Source organism: Pleurodeles waltl, chromosome 6, assembly GCF_031143425.1.
Source record: "Pleurodeles waltl isolate 20211129_DDA chromosome 6, aPleWal1.hap1.20221129, whole genome shotgun sequence".
Classification (NCBI taxonomy): Eukaryota; Metazoa; Chordata; class Amphibia; order Caudata; family Salamandridae; genus Pleurodeles; species Pleurodeles waltl.
This window is the reverse complement of record NC_090445.1, coordinates 81,970,110-81,987,866: the sequence shown is the minus strand read 5'-3', so window position 1 is coordinate 81,987,866 and position 17,757 is coordinate 81,970,110. Positions and strand designations below refer to the sequence as shown.

The 17,757-nt window shown below is 51.7% G+C and overlaps 5 non-coding genes across 5 annotated transcripts; all 5 read right to left on the bottom strand.

Moving 5' to 3' along the window:
• Positions 1-1,183: 1,183 nt before the first annotated feature.
• TRNAK-CUU (transfer RNA lysine (anticodon CUU)) lies at positions 1,184-1,256 on the bottom strand. Its single transcript has one exon. It is a non-coding gene; the product is annotated as a tRNA-Lys (tRNA).
• A 6,448-nt stretch (positions 1,257-7,704) lies between these two features.
• Positions 7,705-7,777, bottom strand: TRNAN-AUU (transfer RNA asparagine (anticodon AUU)). Its single transcript has one exon. It is a non-coding gene; the product is annotated as a tRNA-Asn (tRNA).
• A 1,558-nt stretch (positions 7,778-9,335) lies between these two features.
• Positions 9,336-9,408, bottom strand: TRNAK-CUU (transfer RNA lysine (anticodon CUU)). The gene has a single exon. It is a non-coding gene; the product is annotated as a tRNA-Lys (tRNA).
• A 735-nt stretch (positions 9,409-10,143) lies between these two features.
• Positions 10,144-10,216, bottom strand: TRNAK-CUU (transfer RNA lysine (anticodon CUU)). The gene has a single exon. It is a non-coding gene; the product is annotated as a tRNA-Lys (tRNA).
• A 5,639-nt stretch (positions 10,217-15,855) lies between these two features.
• TRNAK-CUU (transfer RNA lysine (anticodon CUU)) lies at positions 15,856-15,928 on the bottom strand. The gene has a single exon. It is a non-coding gene; the product is annotated as a tRNA-Lys (tRNA).
• Positions 15,929-17,757: the final 1,829 nt, after the last annotated feature.

The window sequence follows — 17,757 nt, the reverse complement described above, 5'->3', positions numbered from 1 at the left end:
TCAATTCCCGCTGCCGACATAAATTAGTTTTCATACCTACTTTAATCATAACACCAGCGGGGTTGAGACCTTAAACTCCTCTTTTTGAAAGGATGGGGGGGAGTTAGGACGGACCGGAGCGGACTCCCATCTCGCTGTAAGCACGGGCGGCTCAGGCTAGGAAAGGGCGTAGGAAAGGCTCGGCCTAGGACTGCTCCCAGCGGCGCCTCCCAGGGTGGGAAGTGCTGCGTTGTGTGGAGTCCTGTGGGAATCGTGAGGCAAACTGCAGGATATGTGTGTGTGTGTAGTTTTAAGCCTCAGCGAAATATCTGAAAAAGGTGAGAGTTAATGTTAAACCCGAAAATGGATAAGCCTTTAAAAAGAATCACGCCCAACGTGGGGCTCGAACCCACGACCCTCAGATTAAGAGTCTCATGCTCTATCGACTGAGCCAGCCGGGCTGCTGTGCCTATGTCATTTCACACATCCTCTGTGTGTTCTTTGTGAGGAAGTAGTGTGTGGTTAACCCAGGAGGCCCCTTTGTTTCATTTTCTCTGCTGCTGACTCGACACAGGCACCTTTCTCTTTCTCCATCTCTCGCTCTACCCCAGTCTTATGTCCCCATCAGTCTCTCTGGAGCTCACTCTGGTACATACATGCATCTGTCCTCTCAACCTGTCTCTGGGCACATACTTAAATGTCCAGTAGAGAACAGTGTGAACTCTCCCTGTTTTGCGAGGTGGCAGTCAGCCTCCAGAGCAGTGCTCCGCAGGCTGCCGGAATGGCCGAGCGGTGTAAAGTTTCACATTCTAGAGCCGTATCGTCCCCAGTCCCGTGATCAAATCCCGCTGCTGACATAAAGTAGTTTTCATACCTACTTTAATCATAACACCAGCGGGGATGAGACCTTAAACTCCTCTTTTTGAAAGGATGGGGGGGGACAGGACGGACCGAAGCGGACTCCGAGCTCGCTGTAAGCACGGGCGGCTCAGGCTAGGAAAGGGCGCAGGAAAGGCTGGGCCTAGGACCGCTCCCAGCGGCGCCTCCCAGGGCTGGAAGTGCTGCGTTGTGTGGAGTCCTGTGGGAATCGTGAGGCAAACGGCAGGATGTGTGTGTGTGTGTCGTTTTAAGCCTCAGCGAAATATCTGAAAAAGGTGAGAGTTAATGTTAAACCCGAAAATGGAAAAGCCTTTAAAAATCATCACGCCCAACGTGGGGCTCGAACCCACAACCCTGAGATTAAGAGTCTCATGCTCTACCGACTGAGCTAGCCGGGCTTCTGTGCCTGTGGTATTTCACACAACCTCTGTGTGTTCTTTGTGAGGAAGTAGTGTGTGGTTATCCCAAGAGGCCCCTTTGTTTCATTTTCTCTGCTGCTGACTCGACACAGGCACCTTTCTCCATCTCTCGCTCTACCCCAGTCTTATGTCCCCATCAGTCTCTCTGGAGCTCACTCTGGTACATACATGCATCTGTCCTCTCAACCTGTCTCTGGGCACATACTTGAATGTCCAGTAGAGAACAGTGTGAACTCTCCCTGTTTCGCGAGGTGGCAGTCAGCCTCCAGAGCCGTGTTCGGGAGGCTACCGGAATTTCCGAGCCGTGTAAGGCGCCACATTCAAGAGCAGTATCTTCCCCAGTCCCGTAATCAATTCCCGCTGCCGACATAAATTAGTTTTCATACCTACTTTAATCATAACACCAGCGGGGTTGAGACCTTAAACTCCTCTTTTTGAAAGGATGGGGGGGGAGATAGGACAGACCGGAGCGGACTCCCAGCTCGCTGTAAGCACGGGCGGCTCAGGCTAGGAAAGGGCGTAGGAAAGGCTCGGCCTAGGACCGCTCCCAGCGGCGCCTCCCAGGGTGGGAAGTGCTGCGTTGTGTGGAGTCCTGTGGGAATCGTGAGGCAAACTGCAGGATGTGTGTGTGTGTAGTTTTAAGCCTCAGCGAAATATCTGAAAAAGGTGAGAGTTAATGTTAAACCCGAAAATGGATAAGCCTTTAAAAAGCATCACGCCCAACGTGGGGCTCGAACCCACGACCCTGAGATTAAGAGTCTCATGCTCTACCGACAGAGCTAGCCGGGCTGTTGTGTCTATATTATTTCACACATCCTCTGTGTGTTCTTTGTGAGGAAGTAGTGTGTGGTTATCCCAGGAGGCCCCTTTGTTTCATTTTCTCTGCTGCTGACTCGACACAGGCACCTTTCTCTTTCTCCATCTCTCGCTCTACCCCAGTCTTATGTCCCCATCAGTCTCTCTGGAGCTCACTCTGGTACATACATGCATCTGTCCTCTCAACCTGTCTCTGGGCACATACTTGAATGTCCAGTAGAGAACAGTGTGAACTCTCCCTGTTTCGCGAGGTGGCAGTCAGCCTCCAGAGCAGTGTTCCGCAGGCTGCCGGAATGGCCGAGCGGTGTAAGGTGCCACATTCAAGAGCAGTATCTTCCCCAGTCCCGTGATCAATTCCCGCTGCCGACATAAAGTAGTTTTCATACCTACTTTAATCATAACACCGGCTGGGTTGAGACCTTAAACTCCTCTTTTTGAAAGGATGGGGGGGAGACAGGACGGACCGGAGCGGACTCCGAGCTCGCTTGAAGCACAGGCGGCTCAGGCTAGAAAAGGGCGCAGGAAAGGCTCGGCCTAGGACCGCTCCCAGCGGCGCCTCCCAGGGTGGGAAGTGCTGCGTTGTGTGGAGTCCTGTGGGAATCGTGAGGCAAACTGCAGGATGTGTGTGTGTGTGTAGTTTTAAGCCTCAGCGAAATATCTGAAAAAGGTGAGAGTTAATGTTAAACCCGAAAATGGATAAGCCTTTAAAAAGCATCACACCCAACGTGGGGCCCGAACCCATGACCCTGAGATTAAGAGTCTCATGCTCTACCAACTGAGCTAGCCGGGCTGCTGTGCCTAGGTCATGTCACACATTCTCTGTGTGTTCTTTGTGAGGAAGTAGTGTGTGGTTATCCCAGGAGGCCCCTTTGTTTCATTTTCTGTGCTGCTGACTCGACACAGGCACCTTTCTCTTTCTACATCTCTCGCTCTACCCCAGTCTTATGTCCCCATCAGTCTCTCTGGAGCTCACTCTGGTACATACATGCATCTGTCCTCTCAACCTGTCTCTGGGCACATACTTAAATGTCCAGTAGATAACAGTGTGAACTCTCCCTGTTTCGCGAGGTGGCAGTCAGCCTCCAGAGCTGTGTTCCGGAGGCTGCCGGAATGGCCGAGCGGTGTAAGGTGCCACATTCAAGAGCAGTATCTTCCCCAGTCCTGTGATCAAATTCCACTGCCGATATAAAGTAGTTTTCATACCTACTTTAATCATAACACCAGTGGGGATGAGACCTTAAACTCCTCTTTTTGAAAGGATGGGGGGGGACAGGACGGACCGGAGAGGACTCCGAGCTCGCTGTAAGCACGGGCGGCTCAGGATAGGAAAGGGCGCAGGAAAGGCTCGGCCTAGGACCGCTCCCAGCGGTGCCTCCCAGGGCGGGAAGTGCTGTGTTGTGTGGAGTCCTGTGGGAATCGTGAGGCAAACTGCACGATCTGTGTGTGTGTAGTTTTAAGCCTCAGCGAAATATCTGAAAAAGGTGAGAGTTAATGTTAAACCCGAAAATGGATAAGCCTTTAAAAAGCATCACGCCCAACGTGGGGCTCGAACCCACAACCCTGAGATCAAGAGTCTCATGCTCTACCGACAAACTAGCCGGGCTGCTGTGCTTATGTTATTTCACACATCCTCTGTGTGTTCTTTGTGAGGAAGTAGTGTGTGGTTATCCCAGGAGGCCCCTTTGTTTCATTTTCTCTGCTGCTGACTCGACACAGGCACCTTTCTCTTTCTCCATCTCTCGCTCTACCCCAGTCTTATGTCCCCATCAGTCTCTCTGGAGCTCACTCTGGTACATACATGCATCTGTCCTCTCAACCTGTCTCTGGGCACATACTTAAATGTCCAGTAGAGAACAGTGTGAACTCTCCCTGTTTCGCGAGGTGGCAGTCAGCTTCCAGAACCATGTTCCGGAGGCTTCTGGAATGGCCGAGCGGTGTAAGGTGCCACAATCAAGAGCATTATCTTCCCCAGTCCTGTGATCAAATCCTGCTGCAGACATAAAGTAGTTTTCATACCTACTTTAATCATAACACCAGCGGGGATGAGACCTTAAACTCGTCTTTTTGAAAGGATGGGGGGGGACAGGACGGACCGGAGCGGAAACCGAGCTCGCTGTAAGCACAGGCGGCTCAGGCTAGGAAAGGGTGCAGGAAAGGCTCGGCCTAGGACGTCTCCCAGCGGCGCCTCCCAGGGTGAGAAGTGCTGCGTTGTGTGGAGTCCTGTGGGAATCGTGAGGCAAACTGCAGGATGTGTGTGTGTGTAGTTTTAAGCCTCAGCGAAATATCTGAAAAAGGTGAGAGTTAATGTTAAAACCGAAAATTGAGAAGCCTTTAAAATGCATCACGCCCAACGTGGGGCTCAAACCCACGACCGTGAGATTAAGAGTCTCATGCTCTACCGACTGAGCTAGCCGGGCTGCTGTGCCTACGTCATTTCACACACCCTCTGTGTGTTCAATTGTGAGGAAGTAGTGTGTGGTTATCCCAGGAGGCCCCTTTGTTTCATTTTCTCTGCTGCTGACTCGACACAGGCACCTTTCTCTTTCTCCATCTCTCGCTCTACCCCAGTCTTATGTCCCCATCAGTCTCTCTGGAGCTCACTGTGGTACATACATGCATCTGTCCTCTCAACCTGTCTCTGGGCACATACTTAAATGTCCAGTAGAGAACAGTGTGAACTCTCCCTGTTTCGCGAGGTGGCAGTCAGCCTCCAGAGCGCTGTTCCACAGGCTGCCGGAATGGCCGAGCGGTGTAAGGTGCCACATTCAAGAGCAGTATCTTCCCCAGTCCCGTGATCAAATCCCGATGCCGACATAAAGTAGTTTTCATACCTACTTTAATCATAACACCAACGGGGATGAGACTTTAAACTCCTCTTTTTAAAAGGATGGGGGGGACAGGACGTACCGGAGCGGACTCCGAGCTCGCTGTAAGCACTGGCGGCTCAGGCTAGGAAAGGGCGCAGGAACGCCTCGGCCTAGGACCGCACCCAGCGGCGCCTCCCAGGGCGGGAAGTGCTGCGTTGTGTGGAGTTCTGTGGGAATCGTGAGGCAAACTGCAGGATGTGTGTGTGTGTGTAGTTTTAAGCCTCAGCGAAATATCTGAAAAAGGTGAGAGTTAATGTTAAACCCGAAAATGGAGAAGCCTTTAAAAAGCATCACGCCCAACATAGGGCTCGTACCCACGACCCTGAGATTAAGACTCTCATGCTCTACCGACTGAGCTAGCTAGGCTGCTGTGCTTGTTTCATTTCACACACCCTCTTTGTGTTCTTTGTGAGGAAGTAGTGTGTGGTTATCCCAGGAGGCCCCTTTGTTTCATTTTCTCTGCTGCTGACTCGACACAGGCACCTTTCTCTTTCTCCATCTCTCGCTCTACCCCAGTCTTATGTCACCATAGGTCTCTCTGGAGCTCACTCTGGTACATACATGCATCTGTCCTCTCAACCTGTCTCTGGGCACATACTTAAATGTCCAGTAGAGAACAGTGTGAACTCTCCCTGTTTCGCAAGGTGGCAGTCAGCCTCCCAAGCCGTGTTCCGGAGGCTGCCGGAATGGCCAAGCGGTGTAAGGTGCCACATTCAAGAGCAGTATCTTCCACTGTCCCGTGATCAAATACCGCTGCCGACATAAAGTAGTTTTCATACCTACTTTAATCATAACACCAGCAGGGATGAGAATTTAAACTCCTCTTTTTGAAAGGACGGGGGGGGACAGGACGGACCGGAGCGGACTCCGAGCTTGCTGTAAGCACGGGCGGCTCAGGCTAGGAAAGGGCGCAGGAAAGGCTCGCCCTAGGACCGCTCCCAGCGTCGCCTCCCAGGGCGGGAAGTACTACTTTGTGTGGAGTCCTGTGGGAATCGTGAGGCAAACTGCAGAATGTGTGTGTGTGTGTGTGTAGTTGTAAGCCTCAGCGAAATATCTGAAAAAGGTGAGAGTTAATGTTCAACCCGAAAATGGAGAAGCCTTTAACAAGTATCACGCCCAACATGGGGCTCAAACGCACGACCCTGAGATTAAGAGTCTCATGCTCTACTGACTGAACTAGCCGGGCTGCTGTGCCTATGTCATTTCACACACCCTCTGTGTGTTCTTTGTGAGGAAGTAGTGTGTGGTTATCCCAGGAGGCCCCTTTGTTTCATTTTATCTGTTGCTGACTCGACACAGGCACCTTTCTCTTTCTACATCTCTTGCTCTACACCAGTCTTATGTCCCCATCAGTCTCTCTGGAGCTCACTCTGGTACATATATGCATCTGTCCTCTCAACCTGTTTCTGGGCACATACTTAAATGTCCAGTAGAGAACAGTGTGAACTCTCCCTGTTTCGCGAGGTGGCAGTCAGCCTCCAGAGCCGTGTTTCGGAGGCTGCCGGAATTTCCGAGCGGTGTAAGGCGCCACATTCAAGAGCAGTATCTTCCCCAGTCCCGTGATCAATTCCCGCTGCTGACATAAAGTAGTTTTCATACCTACTTTAATCATAACACCAGCGGGTTGAGACCTTAAACTCCTCTTTTTGAAAGGATGGGGGGGAGACAGGACGGACCGGAGCGGACTCCGAGCTCGCTGTAAGCACGGGCGGCTCAGGCTAGAAAAGGGCGCAGGAAAGGCTCGGCGTAGGACCGCTCCCAGCGGCGCCTCCCAGGGTGGGAAGTGCTGCGTTGTGTGGAGTCCTGTGGGAATCGTGAGGCAAACTGCAGGATGTGTGTGTGTGTGTAGTTTTAAGCCTCAGCGAAATATATCTGAAAAAGGTGAGAGTTAATGTTAAACCCGAAAATGGAGAAGCCTTTAAAAAGCATCACGCCCAACCTGGGGCTTGAACCTACGACCCTGAGATTAAGAGTCTCATGCACTTCCGACTGAGCTAGCCAGGCTGCTGTACCTATGTGGTTTCACACATCCTCTGTGTGTTCTTTGTGAGGAAGTAGTGTGTGGTTATCCCAGGAGGCCCCTTGGTTTCATTTTCTCTGCTGCTGACTCGATACAGGCACCTTTCTCTTTCTCCATCTCTCGCTCTACTCCAGTCTTATGTCCGAATCAGTCTCTCTGGAGCTCACTCTGGTACATACATGCATCTGTCGTCTCAACCTGTCTCTGGGCACATACTTAAATGTCCAGTAGAGAACAGTGTGAACTCTCCCTGTTTTGCGAGGTGGCAGTCAGCCTCCAGAGCCGTATTTCGGAGGCTGCCCGAATGGCCGAGCGGTGTAAGGTGCCACATTCTAGAGCAGTATTGTCCCCAGTCCCGTGATCAAATCCCGCTGCTGACATAAGGTAGTTTTCATACCTACTTTAATCATAACACCAGCGGGGATGAGACGTTAAACTCCTCTTTTTGAAAGGATGGGGGGGACAGGCCGGACCGGAGCAGACTCCGAGCTCGCTGTAAGCACGGGCAGCTCAGGTTAGGAAAGGGCGCAGGAAAGGCTGGGCCTAGGACCGCTCCCAGCGGCGCCTCCCAGGGCGGGAAGTGCTGCGTTGTGTGGAGTACTGTGGGAATCGTGAGGCAAACGGCAGGATGTGTGTGTGTGTCATTTTAAGCCTCAGCGAAATATCTGAAAAAGGTGAGAGTTAATGTTAAACCCGAAAATGGAGAAGCCTTTAAAAAGCATCACACCCAACATGGGGCTCGAACCCACAACCCTGAGATTAATAGGCTCATGCTCTATCGACTGAGCTAGCCAGGCTACTGTGCCTATGTCATTTCACACACCCTCTGTGTGTTCTTTGTGAGGAAGTAGTGTGTGGTTATCCCAGGAGGCCCCTTTGTTTCATTTTCTCTGCTGCTGACTCGACACAGGCACCTTTCTCTTTCTCCATCTCTCGCTCTACCGCAGTCTTATGTCCCCATCAGTCTCTCTGGAGCTCACTCTGGTACATACATGCATCTGTCCTCTCAACCTGTCTCTGGGCACATACTTGAATGTCCAGTAGAGAACAGTGTGAACTCTCCCAGTTTCGCGAGGTGGCAGTCAGCCTCCAGAGCCGTGTTCGGGAGGCTGCCGGAATTTCCGAGCGGTGTAAGGCGCCACATTCAAGAACAGTATCTTCCCCAGTCCCGTGATCAATTGCCGCTGCCGACATAAAGTAGTTTTCATACCTACTTTAATCATAACACCGGCGGGGTTAAGACCTTAAACTCCTCTTTTTGAAAGGATGGGTGGGAGACAGGACGGACCGGAGCGGACTCCGAGCTCGCTGTAAGCATGGGCGGCTCAGGCTAGAAAAGGGCGCAGGAAAGGCTCGGCCTAGGACCGCTCCAAGCGGCGCCTCCCAGGGTGGGAAGTGCTGCGTTGTGTGGAGTCCTGTGGGAATAGTGAAGCAAACTGCAGGATGTGTGTGTGTAGTTTTAAGCCTCAGCGAAATATATCTGAAAAAGGTGAGAGTTAATGTTAAACCCGAAAATGGAGAAGCCTTTAAAAAGCATCACACCCAACGTGGGGCTTGAACCCACAACCCTGAGATTAAGAGTGTTATGCTCTACCGACTGAGCTAGCCGGGCTGCTGTGCCTATGTCATTTCACACATCCTCTGTGTGTTCTTTGTGAGGAAGTAGTGTGTGGTTATCCCAGGAGGCCCTTTGGTTTCATTTTCTCTGCTGCTGACTCGATACAGGCACCTTTCTCTTTCTCCATCTCTCGCTCTACTCCAGTCTTATGTCCCCATCAGTCTCTCTGGAGCTCACTCTGGTACATACATGCATCTGTCCTCTCAACCTGTCTCTGGGCACATACTTAAATGTCCAGTAGAGAACAGTGTGAACTCTCCCTGTTTTGCGAGGTGGCAGTCAGCCTCCAGAGCAGTGCTCCGCAGGCTGCCGGAATGGCCGAGCGGTGTAAAGTTTCACATTCTAGAGCCGTATCGTCCCCAGTCCCGTGATCAAATCCCGCTGCTGACATAAAGTAGTTTTCATACCTACTTTAATCATAACACCAGCGTGGATGAGACCTTAAACTCCTCTTTTTGAAAGGATGGGGGGGGACAGGACGGACCGAAGCGGACTCCGAGCTCGCTGTAAGCACGGGCGGCTCAGGCTAGGAAAGGGCGCAGGAAAGGCTGGGCCTAGGACCGCTCCCAGCGGCGCCTCCCAGGGCTGGAAGTGCTGCGTTGTGTGGAGTCCTGTGGGAATCGTGAGGCAAACGGCAGGATGTGTGTGTGTGTGTCGTTTTAAGCCTCAGCGAAATATCTGAAAAAGGTGAGAGTTAATGTTAAACCCGAAAATGGTAAAGCCTTTAAAAATCATCACGCCCAACGTGGGGCTCGAACCCACGACCCTGAGATTAAGAGTCTCATGCTCTACCGACTGAGCTAGCCGGGCTTCTGTGCCTGTGGTATTTCACACAACCTCTGTGTGTTCTTTGTGAGGAAGTAGTGTGTGGTTATCCCAAGAGGCCCCTTTGTTTCATTTTCTCTGCTGCTGACTCGACACAGGCACCTTTCTCCATCTCTCGCTCTACCCCAGTCTTATGTCCCCATCAGTCTCTCTGGAGCTCACTCTGGTACATACATGCATCTGTCCTCTCAACCTGTCTCTGGGCACATACTTGAATGTCCAGTAGAGAACAGTGTGAACTCTCCCTGTTTCGCGAGGTGGCAGTCAGCCTCCAGAGCCGTGTTCGGGAGGCTACCGGAATTTCCGAGCCGTGTAAGGCGCCACATTCAAGAGCAGTATCTTCCCCAGTCCCGTAATCAATTCCCGCTGCCGACATAAATTAGTTTTCATACCTACTTTAATCATAACACCAGCGGGGTTGAGACCTTAAACTCCTCTTTTTGAAAGGATGGGGGGGGAGATAGGACAGACCGGAGCGGACTCCAAGCTCGCTGTAAGCACGGGCGGCTCAGGCCAGGAAAGGGCGTAGGAAAGGCTCGGCCTAGGACCGCTCCCAGCGGCGCCTCCCAGGGTGGGAAGTGCTGCGTTGTGTGGAGTCCTGTGGGAATCATGAGGCAAACTGCAGGATGTGTGTGTGTAGTTTTAAGCCTCAGCGAAATATCTGAAAAAGGTGAGAGTTAATGTTAAACCCGAAAATGGATAAGCCTTTAAAAAGCATCACGCCCAACGTGGGGCTCGAACCCACGACCCTGAGATTAAGAGTCTCATGCTCTACCGACTGAGCTAGCCGGGCTGTTGTGTCTATATTATTTCACACATCCTCTGTGTGTTCTTTGTGAGGAAGTAGTGTGTGGTTATCCCAGGAGGCCCCTTTGTTTCATTTTCTCTGCTGCTGACTCGACACAGGCACCTTTCTCTTTCTCCATCTCTCGCTCTACCCCAGTCTTATGTCCCCATCAGTCTCTCTGGAGCTCACTCTGGTACATACATGCATCTGTCCTCTCAACCTGTCTCTGGGCACATACTTGAATGTCCAGTAGAGAACAGTGTGAACTCTCCCTGTTTCGCAAGGTGGCAGTCAGCCTCCAGAGCAGTGTTCCGCAGGCTGCCGGAATGGCCGAGCGGTGTAAGGTGCCACATTCAAGAGCAGTATCTTCCCCAGTCCCGTGATCAATTCCCGCTGCCGACATAAAGTAGTTTTCATACCTACTTTAATCATAACACCGGCTGGGTTGAGACCTTAAACTCCTCTTTTTGAAAGGATGGGGGGGAGACAGGACGGACCGGAGCGGACTCCGAGCTCGCTTGAAGCACAGGCGGCTCAGGCTAGAAAAGGGCGCAGGAAAGGCTCGGCCTAGGACCGCTCCCAGCGGCGCCTCCCAGGGTGGGAAGTGCTGCGTTGTGTGGAGTCCTGTGGGAATCGTGAGGCAAACTGCAGGATGTGTGTGTGTGTGTAGTTTTAAGCCTCAGCGAAATATCTGAAAAAGGTGAGAGTTAATGTTAAACCCGAAAATGGATAAGCCTTTAAAAAGCATCACACCCAACGTGGGGCCCGAACCCATGACCCTGAGATTAAGAGTCTCATGCTCTACCAACTGAGCTAGCCGGGCTGCTGTGCCTAGGTCATGTCACACATTCTCTGTGTGTTCTTTGTGAGGAAGTAGTGTGTGGTTATCCCTGGAGGCCCCTTTGTTTCATTTTCTGTGCTGCTGACTCGACACAGGCACCTTTCTCTTTCTACATCTCTCGCTCTACCCCAGTCTTATGTCCCCATCAGTCTCTCTGGAGCTCACTCTGGTACATACATGCATCTGTCCTCTCAACCTGTCTCTGGGCACATACTTAAATGTCCAGTAGATAACAGTGTGAACTCTCCCTGTTTCGCGAGGTGGCAGTCAGCCTCCAGAGCTGTGTTCCGGAGGCTGCCGGAATGGCCGAGCGGTGTAAGGTGCCACATTCAAGAGCAGTATCTTCCCCAGTCCTGTGATCAAATTCCACTGCCGATATAAAGTAGTTTTCATACCTACTTTAATCATAACACCAGTGGGGATGAGACCTTAAACTCCTCTTTTTGAAAGGATGGGGGGGGACAGGACGGACCGGAGAGGACTCCGAGCTCGCTGTAAGCACGGGCGGCTCAGGCTAGGAAAGGGCGCAGGAAAGGCTCGGCCTAGGACCGCTCCCAGAGGCGCCTCCCAGGGCGGGAAGTGCTACGTTGTGTGGAGTCCTGTGGGAATCGTGAGGCAAACTGCAGGATGTGTGTGTGTGTAGTTTTAAGCCTCAGCGAAATACCTGAAAAAGGTGAGAGTTAATGTTAAACCCGAAAATGGAGAAGCCTTTAAAAAGCATCACACCCAACGTGGGGCTCGAACCCACGACCCTGAGATTAAGAGTCTCATGCTCTACCGACTGAACTAGCCAGGCTGCTGTGCCTATGTCATTTCACACACCCTCTGTGTGTTCTTTGTGAGGAAGTAGTGTGTGGTTATCCCAGGAGGCCCCTTTGTTTCATTTTCTCTGCTGCTGACTCGACACAGGCACCTTTCTCTTTCTCCATCTCTCGCTCTACCCCAGTCTTATGTCCCCATCAGTCTCTCTGGAGCTCACTCTGGTACATACATGCATCTGTCCTCTCAACCTGTCTCTGGGCAAATACTTAAATGTCCAGTAGAGAACAGTGTGAACTCTCCCTGTTTCGCGAGGTGGCAGTCAGCCTCCAGGGACACGTTCCGGAGGCTGCCGGAATGGCCGAGCGGTGTAAGGCGCCACGTTCAAGAGCAGTATATTCCACAGTCCCGTGATCAAATCCTGCTGACGAATTAAGGTAGTTTTCATACCTACTTTAATCATAACACCAGCAAGGATGAGACCTTAAACTCCTCTTTTTGAAGGGATGGGGGGGGGACAAAACGGAACGGAGCGGACTCCGAGCTCGCTGTAAGCACGGGCGGCTCAGGCTAGGAAAGGGCGCAGGAAAGGCTCGGCCTAGGACCTCTCCCAGCGGCGCCTCCCAGGGCGGGAAGTGCTGCGTTGTGTGGAGTCCTGTGGGAATCGTGAGGGAAACTGCAGTGTGTGTGTGTGTGTGTGTGTGTAGTTTTAAGCCTCAGCGCAATATATCTGAAAAAGGTGAGAGTTAATGTTAAACCCGAAAATGGAGAAGCCTTTAAAAAGCATCACACCCAACGTGGGGCTCAAACCCACAACCCTCAGATTAAGAGTCTCATGCTCTACCGACTGAGCTAGCCGGGCTGCTGTGTCTATGTTGTTTCACACACCCTCTGTGTGTTCTTTGTGAGGAATTATTGTGTGGTTATCCCAGGAGGCCCCTTTGTTTCATTTTCTCTGCTGCTGACTCGACACAGGCACCTTTCTCTTTCTCCATCTCTCGCTCTACTGCAGACTTATGTCCCATTCAGTCTCTCTGGAGCTCATTCTGGTACATACATGCATCTGTCCTCTCAACCTGTCTCTGGGCACATACTTAAATGTCCAGTAGAGAACAGTGTGAACTCTCCCTGTTTCGCGAGCTGGCAGTCAGCCTCCAGAGCCATGCTCCGGAGGCTACCGGAATGGCTGAGCGGTGTAAGGCGCCACAGTCAAGAGCAATATCTTCCCCAGTCCTGTGATCAAATCTCGCTTCTGAAATAAAGTAGTTTTCATACCTACTTTAATCATAACACCAGCGGGATGAGACCTTAAACTTCTCTTTTTGAAAGATTGGGGGGGGACAGGACGGACCGGAGCGGACTCCGAGCTCGCTGTAAGCACGGGCGGCTCAGGATAGGAAAGGGCGCAGGAAAGGCTCGGCCTAGGACCGCTCCCAGCGGTGCCTCCCAGGGCGGGAAGTGCTGTGTTGTGTGGAGTCCTGTGGGAATCGTGAGGCAAACTGCACGATCTGTGTGTGTGTAGTTTTAAGCCTCAGCGAAATATCTGAAAAAGGTGAGAGTTAATGTTAAACCCGAAAATGGATAAGCCTTTAAAAAGCATCACACCCAACGTGGGGCTCGAACCCACAACCCTGAGATCAAGAGTCTCATGCTCTACCGACAAACTAGCCGGGCTGCTGTGCCTATGTTATTTCACACATCCTCTGTGTGTTCTTTGTGAGGAAGTAGTGTGTGGTTATCCCAGGAGGCCCCTTTTTTCATTTTCTCTGCTGTTGACTCGACACAGGCACCTTTCTCTTTCTCCATATCTCGCTCTACCCCAGTCTTATGTCCCCATCAGTCTCTCTGGAGCTCACTCTGGTACATACATGCATCTGTCCTCTCAACCTGTCTCTGGGCACATACTTAAATGTCCAGTAGAGAACAGTGTGAACTCTCCCTGTTTCGCGAGGTGGCAGTCAGCTTCCAGAACCATGTTCCGGAGGCTTCTGGAATGGCCGAGCGGTGTAAGGTGCCACAATCAAGAGCATTATCTTCCCCAGTCCTGTGATCAAATCCTGCTGCAGACATAAAGTAGTTTTCATACCTACTTTAATCATAACACCAGCGGGGATGAGACCTTAAACTCGTCTTTTTGAAAGGATGGGGGGGGACAGGACGGACCGGAGTGTACTCCGAGCTCGCTGTAAGCACGCGCGGCTCAGGCTAGGAAAGGGCGCAGGAAAGGCTCGGCCTAGGACCGCTCCCAGCGGTGCCTCCCAGGGCGGGAAGTGCTGCGTTGTGTGGAGTCCTGTGGGAATTGTGAGGCAAAATGCAGGATGTGTGTGTGTGTAGTTTTAAGCCTCAGCAAAATATCTGAAAAAGGTGAGAGTTAATGTTAAACCCGAAACTGGAGAAGCCTTTAAAAAGCATCACTCCCAATGTTGGGCTCGAACCCACAACCCTGAGATTAAGAGTATCATGCTCTACCAACTGAGCTAGCCGGGTTGCTGTCCCTATTTTATTTCACACATCCTCTGTGTGTTCTTTGTGAGGAAGAAGTGTGTGGTTATCCCAGGAGGCCCCTTTGTTTCATTTTCTCTGCTGCTGACTCCACACAGGCACCTTTCTCTTTCTCCATCTCTCGCTCTACCCCAGTCTTATGTCCCCATCAGTCTCTCTGGAGCTCACTCTGGTACATACATGCATCTGTCCTCTCAACCTGTCTCTGGGCACATACTTGAATGTCCAGTAGAGAACAGTGTGAACTCTCCCTGTTTCGCGAGGTGGCAGTCAGCCTCCAGAGCAGTGTTCCGCAGGCTGCCGGAATGGCCGAGCGGTGTAAGGTGCCACATTCAAGAGCAGTATCTTCCCCAGTCCCGTGATCAATTCCTGCTGCCGACATAAAGTAGTTTTCATACCTACTTTAATCATAACACCGGCTGGGTTGAGACCTTAAACTCCTCTTTTTGAAAGGATGGGGGGGAGACAGGACGGACCGGAGCGGACTCCGAGCTCGCTTGAAGCACAGGCGGCTCAGGCTAGAAAAGGGCGCAGGAAAGGCTCGGCCTAGGACCGCTCCCAGCGGCGCCTCCCAGGGTGGGAAGTGCTGCGTTGTGTGGAGTCCTGTGGGAATCGTGAGGAAAACTGCAGGATGTGTGTGTGTGTGTAGTTTTAAGCCTCAGCGAAATATCTGAAAAAGGTGAGAGTTAATGTTAAACCCGAAAATGGATAAGCCTTTAAAAAGCATCACACCCAACATGGGGCCGGAACCCATGACCCTGAGATTAAGAGTCTCATGCTCTACCAACTGAGCTAGCCGGGCTGCTGTGCCTAGGTCATGTCACACATTCTCTGTGTGTTCTTTGTGAGGAAGTAGTGTGTGGTTATCCCTGGAGGCCCCTTTGTTTCATTTTCTGTGCTGCTGACTCGACACAGGCACCTTTCTCTTTCTACATCTCTCGCTCTACCCCAGTCTTATGTCCCCATCAGTCTCTCTGGAGCTCACTCTGGTACATACATGCATCTGTCCTCTCAACCTGTCTCTGGGCACATACTTAAATGTCCAGTAGATAACAGTGTGAACTCTCCCTGTTTCGCGAGGTGGCAGTCAGCCTCCAGAGCTGTGTTCCGGAGGCTGCCGGAATGGCCGAGCGGTGTAAGGTGCCACATTCAAGAGCAGTATCTTCCCCAGTCCTGTGATCAAATTCCACTGCCGATATAAAGTAGTTTTCATACCTACTTTAATCATAACACCAGTGGGGATGAGACCTTAAACTCCTCTTTTTGAAAGGATGGGGGGGGACAGGACGGACCGGAGAGGACTCCGAGCTCGCTGTAAGCACGGGCGGCTCAGGCTAGGAAAGGGCGCAGGAAAGGCTCGGCCTAGGACCGCTCCCAGAGGCGCCTCCCAGGGCGGGAAGTGCTACGTTGTGTGGAGTCCTGTGGGAATCGTGAGGCAAACTGCAGGATGTGTGTGTGTGTAGTTTTAAGCCTCAGCGAAATACCTGAAAAAGGTGAGAGTTAATGTTAAACCCGAAAATGGAGAAGCCTTTAAAAAGCATCACACCCAACGTGGGGCTCGAACCCACGACCCTGAGATTAAGAGTCTCATGCTCTACCGACTGAGCTAGCCAGGCTGCTGTGCCTATGTCATTTCACACACCCTCTGTGTGTTCTTTGTGAGGAAGTAGTGTGTGGTTATCCCAGGAGGCCCCTTTGTTTCATTTTCTCTGCTGCTGACTCAACACAGGCACCTTTCTCTTTCTCCATCTCTCGCTCTACCCCAGTCTTATGTCCCCATCAGTCTCTCTGGAGCTCACTCTGGTACATACATGCATCTGTCCTCTCAACCTGTCTCTGGGCAAATACTTAAATGTCCAGTAGAGAACAGTGTGAACTCTCCCTGTTTCGCGAGGTGGCAGTCAGCCTCCAGAGACACGTTCCGGAGGCTGCCGGAATGGCCGAGCGGTGTAAGGCGCCACGTTCAAGAGCAGTATATTCCACAGTCCCGTGATCAAATCCTGCTGACGAATTAAGGTAGTTTTCATACCTACTTTAATCATAACACCAGCAAGGATGAGACCTTAAACTCCTCTTTTTGAAGGGATGGGGGGGGACAAAACGGACCGGAGCGGACTCCGAGCTCGCTGTAAGCACGGGCGGCTCAGGCTAGGAAAGGGCGCAGGAAAGGCTCGGCCTAGGACCTCTCCCAGCGGCGCCTCCCAGGGCGGGAAGTGCTGCGTTGTGTGGAGTCCTGTGGGAATCGTGAGGGAAACTGCAGTGTGTGTGTGTGTGTGTAGTTTTAAGCCTCAGCGCAATATATCTGAAAAAGGTGAGAGTTAATGTTAAACCCGAAAATGGAGAAGCCTTTAAAAAGCATCACACCCAACGTGGGGCTCAAACCCACAACCCTCAGATTAAGAGTCTCATGCTCTACCGACTGAGCTAGCCGGGCTGCTGTGTCTATGTTGTTTCACACACCCTCTGTGTGTTCTTTGTGAGGAATTATTGTGTGGTTATCCCAGGAGGCCCCTTTGTTTCATTTTCTCTGCTGCTGACTCGACACAGGCACCTTTCTCTTTCTCCATCTCTCGCTCTACTGCAGACTTATGTCCCATTCAGTCTCTCTGGAGCTCATTCTGGTACATACATGCATCTGTCCTCTCAACCTGTCTCTGGGCACATACTTAAATGTCCAGTAGAGAACAGTGTGAACTCTCCCTGTTTCGCGAGCTGGCAGTCAGCCTCCAGAGCCATGCTCCGGAGGCTACCGGAATGGCTGAGCGGTGTAAGGCGCCACAGTCAAGAGCAATATCTTCCCCAGTCCTGTGATCAAATCTCGCTTCTGAAATAAAGTAGTTTTCATACCTACTTTAATCATAACACCAGCGGGATGAGACCTTAAACTTCTCTTTTTGAAAGATTGGGGGGGGACAGGACGGACCGGAGCGGACTCCGAGCTCGCTGTAAGCACGGGCGGCTCAGGATAGGAAAGGGCACAGGAAAGGCTCGGCCTAGGACCGCTCCCAGCGGTGCCTCCCAGGGCGGGAAGTGCTGTGTTGTGTGGAGTCCTGTGGGAATCGTGAGGCAAACTGCACGATCTGTGTGTGTGTAGTTTTAAGCCTCAGCGAAATATCTGAAAAAGGTGAGAGTTAATGTTAAACCCGAAAATGGATAAGCCTTTAAAAAGCATCACACCCAACGTGGGGCTCGAACCCACAACCCTGAGATCAAGAGTCTCATGCTCTACCGACAAACTAGCCGGGCTGCTGTGCCTATGTTATTTCACACATCCTCTGTGTGTTCTTTGTGAGGAAGTAGTGTGTGGTTATCCCAGGAGGCCCCTTTTTTCATTTTCTCTGCTGTTGACTCGACACAGGCACCTTTCTCTTTCTCCATCTCTCGCTCTACCCCAGTCTTATGTCCCCATCAGTCTCTCTGGAGCTCACTCTGGTACATACATGCA